This window comes from Pinus tabuliformis, chromosome 5_1 (assembly GCF_031772625.1).
Source record: "Pinus tabuliformis cultivar Carrire ecotype Pingquan chromosome 5_1, CPIR1, whole genome shotgun sequence".
Taxonomy (NCBI): Eukaryota; Viridiplantae; Streptophyta; class Pinopsida; order Pinales; family Pinaceae; genus Pinus; species Pinus tabuliformis.
In genome coordinates, this window is record NC_142305.1 from 458857277 (window position 1) to 458864408 (window position 7132).

Consider the following 7132-nt stretch of genomic DNA (forward strand, 5'->3'; position numbering starts at 1 on the left):
ATGTCACAACGAATTTCAGAGAAATTTGCAGGTTGTACTACTGCATCAAAATTAAAAAAAAAATCACATGCTTATGTTAAAATTGAGGCTTAATAAACTTTCATGTTTTACCAATGTAAATCATGCTCAAAAATTGAATCTAATGACATAAAAATTGCCTGTGGGCTAAATTTTCAATTCAAACAGATTCAATAAAACTTTATGATAAAACTTATTAATTCATAACTCCTGTGGGTAGGTTATGAAATTTTATCCTAATTAATTACATAAATATAATAAAAATTCCTGTGGGATAAAATTTATTATATTTAGTCTAATTAATTACAATTTAATGTCTAAATAATCTTTATGTGATCTAACCAATCCAAATATATAATTTTATCTAATTAAAGATTGTGTGGCCATTCTCTAATTAATTAAAATTATATGGATCACTAGACATTAATTTTGTTGCATAAACAAAACTTAACCATAGAGAAAAATAAGGTTTACTGAAAGGAGTAAGTCAAAATGACATTTTAAATAAACTCCATATAACTGTAATAAAATATTCATGAGCTGCGATGAACAGTTATTTTACAAAAAAGAAAAATCATACTAACAAATCATTTTTTTTTTGTTATATTAAAATAGTACAACAAAAACCAAATAACCACATAACAAGTTTATCTAATCCACTGAAGCATTTTTCTACACACAATCAGCTAATACATCAAGCGTCCAAAACTTGAATGCCACTTAAATGACATCATCTCATGATGTCCTGAAGGGGAATCCAAGTATATCTCATCCTCCGCTTACATATTGTTGCTTTTAAAGTCCATACATACAAAGAATAACAACATAACCATGCACAACAAATTCAATCCCAATGCAACACATAACATTGAAATATACATATAATAAACCAAAAAAAAATATGTAGCGATAACTGAAGGCTAGTACTGCACCATAGAAAAGTAACACAGTTCTATTAATAAAGGCAGTCTAGCACTTTTCTGGGAGTAGCACAGAAAAGCAAGCCGTACACATAGCATAATATTATAGAATATAACAGCATAACTGAAACCACATAAATTTATCATTTTCCTTACCAGAATTTCAAAATTTTAAAACAAAAACGAAGAGGTAATTCCAAAACCAAAGTTGCATTGGATAAGAGCGGTAAGCTTTGTATGAGATTACGAGAATCGAACCCTCGACTAAGCGCGAGCAATGACTGGCAATAGCCTCTATAATTAGTACATCTTCAATATATTCACACTTGAGTATAATTATACACTTCAGCTGTCGTTTAATTGATTTTATCGATCAAGATTAAAAAATTCAAACCCTGAACTAATGGCGACTAAAAAACTGGCAATAACCCTACACTGCGTAAATATTCTGCACCCTGGCGTACAATCATACGCTTCAGCTGCCGTAGACTCCTTATTGCCGTTTGAGATTAGAAGAATTGAACCCTGGACTAAGTTAATGCTATTTTCTGCCTTTCCAGATCCCAAGAATAATAATTAATAAACTTCGATGTTTCATCATAATTAAGACTCACAGTGGATAGATTGACCTCAAATTTTATACCATATGTACATATTTGACAGCAGGTTTTACTCTCAAGTGAAAGAAAAGATTTACCCCACACTTTACGATAGTTGGTTTCTGAAAAGGACTATTTCAATTATACGTCTACCATCCAGAGTCGCTAACAAAATTCCTTTAATTAACTTTTAGTTTTAATATGAAAGTACCTTAGTTGTGACAGTTTTTCTTCCATGGAAATATTTTCCTCCAGAAAGGATGTCTCTTAACTTCTATATATGGGCATTAATCTACAAAGAGAGCGAGGAAATTGGCTAAACCCTTGTCGTGAAACAGATCAATCGAATGCACAACCCGCCTCATTCGAATTCAAATCTCGGGTATAAAGCATAATTTCGGTCTCACACAACCACTAAAATCGCATGAATAATCAATCGGTCTTCCAAAAACATTTCGCCCTATAGCCAAATGCGAGATATGTTTGTGTTGCGGGATGACTGTTTTCTTAATAAATTCAGTTACAGTGCTCAGACATTCAGTCGAATAAATGAAAATAATTTTCTGTATACGGTTCAAATCAAATCACTTCAAAGTATTTGAATCCAACCAAGGCAGAGATAAATAAACCTAGGCTCTGATACCAAATGATAGTCTTTAGCAACGATTATGTATGCGGAAAACTCAAAGAATCGTTAAAACTTAATGCCTAGAAAATAAATTACCTCCAGCCATTGGTGATGTTCTTGATGCAAACCACAGTCCACTTGCTTCTTTTCTTCAGCACTCCAGCTTCAATCCAAGCAAAAGAAAAGAATACAGAAAATCTGAGGGCACTTCCAAGCTATGCTCTCTCAGCTAGATGGTGTAAAAAACTGAAGGGGATTGAGATGCTAGCTTGGGGACCAAACGGATAAATTTATAGCCAAAGCTTCCATCAAGCTTCTGATGGCTATGTGTCAGGTGTTCCACAGATCAAGGTAGAGAACTCCAGATGGAGTAATGGACCACTTCAGTGGCTCCCAACAATAAATTTATTAACTGCAGTTGATTTCCTTAACTTAAGGAAATTACTGCAGTTGGTTTCCATAAATTAAGGAAAGACTGCAGTTTAAATTCCATAATTGTAGGCAGCAATTGTTCAAGAAATAAATAGAGCTTAACACTACTTCCACAGGAGACGTACTGTAGCACTTGAGGAGCACTATAATCTCTGTAATCGTCAACAAAGCGATGAACAAGACTGTAAGCCCAATAATTAGTGCCCACTGATTTTGTGACGGTTCAAATTCCCAGATTGTGAAATTCCATGATTTCACATAGTTGAGCTTCGTCTCTTTGCCAGTGGAGGCCTTAAAGCCGAAATAAGCCTCCTCCTCAAGAACGTCGCTGCACAGATCGATGATGGAGGAGATGACCGGCTTCGACGGCATCGGATCAGACTCGTTTGCGACGTGCACATCCAGTTTTTTCCTTTTTCCATCGTACAAAATCCAAGCCCGGATGTCGTATCCGCCCTTCAAATTGACCTTATAAATACTATGGCTATCATGAGTTTTTAATTTTTTTTAAAGAGATTTGCTAGTGTATAAATATAATTTTATGAACATCAGAGCCATCAGGCCGATTCACCCCTGGTGGCACCACCCTTGTGGCGATTCTTGCCATATGTTCATAAAATTATATTTATACACCAACAAATCTCTTTAAACAAAATTAAAAATTGTGGTGGCTATAAAACACATGGCCAAGGACTCCAAAGGAGGTACAGACGAATTTATATCAGAGATCAGCATTATCAATCGCCTTCGGCACAAAAACTTGGTGCCGCTGCTGGGGTGGTGCCATGAAAAGGGGCGGTTGATGATGGTTTATGAATGCATGCCCAACGGCAGCCTGGACAAACATATTTTTAATGGTGATGATTCGGTACGATTTCTGGATTGGAAGAAGAGATACAACATTGTCTCGGGCGTCGCCTCGGCTCTTCTGTACCTCCACGAGGAATGTGAGCAGCAGGTGATCCACCGCGACGTGAAAGCTAGCAACATCATATAAATATAAACCTTATAAATGCTATGCCTATCATGAGTTTTTAATTTTGTTTAAAGAGATTTTCTGGTTTAAACAAAATTAAAAACTCATGATATTCTACCATTAGTTGAATTGAGGTTTTTGTGATCCATAATGGTTGAAAAAATAACTTCGGCATAAATCACATGTAGACAGACATTTGTCGACGCGTTTCGAACCAACTAGTGTGGTTCATCGTTAGGACAAGTTGAAGAAACAGATCCAGCTTAGCATGATAAATAGTCTGAGCAAAGTCTCCAATGGCTAAATTGACTAACGGCTAATTTTGACCTTAGGACCCAGGTCTAATTATTATTTATTAATTTAATATTATTATTATTTTTATTATTATTTATCTTAATATTATTTATGGAAATAAGTTAAATTAGGTAAAAATACATAAATAAATTAATATTAATGGTTGGTTTAAAAAAAAATTATTTATTTATTTAAATTAATTAATAAGATAAAAGTTAGGATTAATAAGTAAAAAAAATTGCAATGCTTAGTTAAAATAATAATAATAATAATAATTTATTTATTTATTTAAATTAATTCATAATTATTTTATATATATTAATTAAAATCATAATATTAGGTTGTTAAGTGACGAGTATTTTAATGGTTAGTTTATTTTTAATTATTATTATTTATGAAAATTAGTTAAAAATATATAAAATAATTTTAATGGTTGGTTAAAGAAGTAATTTATTTTTATTTAATTTATTATATATATATATATATATATATATATATATATATATATATATATATATATATATTCTAATTAAAGTTATAATATTAGGTTATTAAGATCAAAGTTAGGATTAATAAAATAATTTTAATGGTTAGATTAAAAAGATAATTTATTTATTTACTTAAATTATTTAATAATTATTATTATATATATATATATATATATATATATATATATATATATATATATATATCACATAATAATAGGTTGAAAATTTTCATTTATTAATTTAATAATAATTTATAATGGTTAGTTTAAAAAAGTAATTTAATAGTTTATTTATTAATAATCAAATATATATATATATATATATATATATATATATATATATATATATATATATATATATATATATAATTTATATATATTATAATAAAAATTATAAAGTTAGGATAAAATACTATATAAATAAATAGAATAATTCAAAGGTTAGATTAAATAAGGTAATTTATTTATTTAATTAAATTATTTATAAAATATTGTTAATGTTGCATATATACATATATATTCTAACTAAAATTATAAAATTAGGATGAAAAAAAAAAGGAGGGGGCAGAAAAACCGACTAAGAAGAGAATGCTGGAATCGAGCACCTACTCATTTTCCAGCCATCATCTCTATTGAGATTGCTCGGCTTCTTTTCAATCTCAATAGCTTCCCTCAATTTACGATGGTGGAACTGAGCAACTTTGGCAACAACCTTGGCCTCCTCAATACACACCTGATGCTTGGTCTTTTCCACATGCTCAGCTAATGCTGAAGACTTGGATCTCCCATGTCTTAGGTTGTCACACCCTTTTATCAATACACATAAAAAAAAAAAAAAAATTCCAATGTATAACCATATACATAATCTATTACCAATATGACTTACGTACTATACATGGCTACATGTCCCAACTACATAGCGTATGGAAACATATTGTACACATAATTTATACCATGATTTGTACCGTGAGCTGGCTCACATCTTGTCATCGTTTAACTTGTATACACATGTTATGTTATATGTTTTGCGCTGTCATATGAGATTTAAACATGCGTGGACCATAGCGGCTTCCAGCCGTTGATTTACCTACTATGCAGTTTGTTTTAATGCGGCGCGGGGTTTGTTGGTCTGACCACAGTCTCTGCAGGTGCCAACTCACCCGTCGCCTTAATGTCTTTGGCCCTCACCACGGCAGGTGGCATGACCCATCCCTTCAGCCATGTGACTCCTCGGTCACAGCTTTCTCGGCGTTCCCGCTATACTTTCCCGCCTTGGATGGACGGTCACGATGGCTCGCTTGGATCGGAGGGTTGGAAAGCTTCCGAGGGTTTAAGCCATCATATAAAATTCTTTTTGGTCGACTCAGGGTTCATTTGTTTCTCGGCTCTTCCAGCTCTGCTTCTGTGTTTCTTTCCTGGTTCGATATCACCGGCGTTTTGTCTGCCTCCTTCCTCTTCTCCGAAGGCTGCACAGTGCACATCAACACGCCCTTACAGGTATTGACCCTTGTTATTTGAGGTTTACAGAAATCATTACGGTTCTCGGTCAAATGTGATGAATTCTTATGATGTTGTTCTATTTTGTGGTCAGGGCGTGCAACTGGGTTATGCAACCCTCTCAGCCAGAGCCATGGTGGCTAAGCTCGAAGGTTTGACCCTCCTTGACGGACACGGTAAGTCCTCAACCCTCAACATGTCTTGCTCTGCAAATGAGGATTCAAGGTCCGTGATTTTGAACAGATTATGTTATGGCTTGATTGCAGACCACTGTTTGAGCGAGGTTTTCCTTGCTTCGAAGCCGAGGTATTTCTCCACAGAGAACCCTCACGGTGGCATTCGGTACCTCTTAATGTCTGGTTGAGTTTTGTGACCCACACTGTTAAGTTTTATTCATGGTGGAGTGCTACAGCACGCACTTACGGTTTCATTAGTTTATAATACTGCCCTTGTGGCATGCGTAACTTTGGTTTTGATATTTTCTTATATATATTACAAGACATTGGGTCCGGCCGTAAGCACAGACCTGGTCTGTCGGATTTATACTCTGATTGGAGGTTCTTTGTATTAATGAATGCACAGTGGTTAATTTTTGCATTATTTCACCACCTGGGTGCTATATTTTGTTGTATAATTGCGAGACTGTTACATTTCCTATGTTTTCATGGTAACAAATGATTCACGCACTCCATGAATATACTCTGTGTGTTTATAATTTCTCAGAACAGTGATTTATGGTTTGTTTATTTACCACGGTTCCGCTCAACCTAATGGTAACAGATTCATGAGTTTGCTTAGGGTTTGTTTACCGTTTCGAGGCATCCATCTGGTGTTGTTATGCTTGTCCTCGTCTTGTTAGACTCAGGCCAGATGCCTCGGTTAAATAGAACATACGTATCATGCATCTGTTTCCTTTATACAATGCCGTAAATATAAGTGTATACAGAGCTGCTCCTCTTAAGCATTATATACAGAGTTTTCTGTAATGGGTTTTCGATTCGGTTTTTCTTTACTTGTGCATTATTAAACATCTGCAGTTTAATATTACTAAGGTACAGGAATGAAATGTAGTTCTGATTCTATATTTACCCAGTATTTACATTAATCTTCCAATCCGGAATAACCTATTTGTTTTCTATTCATGCTAACAATCAATACTATGATTGCTTTGAGGTTATTTCCTTTTTCGTTGACGAGTAATACCGACCATAGTCGGCGCTCGTTGCTCAGGCTCGAGCGTTCCATACTCGTTCTGTCAATCATGTTTAATATCTGTTTTGT

The 7132-nt window shown here is 33.9% G+C and overlaps 1 non-coding gene across 1 annotated transcript; it reads right to left on the reverse strand.

Annotated features, from left to right (window-relative positions):
* Window positions 1-715: 715 nt before the first annotated feature.
* Window positions 716-799, reverse strand: LOC149165466 (small nucleolar RNA snoR60). Its single transcript, XR_016261026.1, has one exon. It is a non-coding gene; the product is annotated as a small nucleolar RNA snoR60 (small nucleolar RNA).
* Between the last annotated feature and the right edge of the window lie 6333 nt (window positions 800-7132).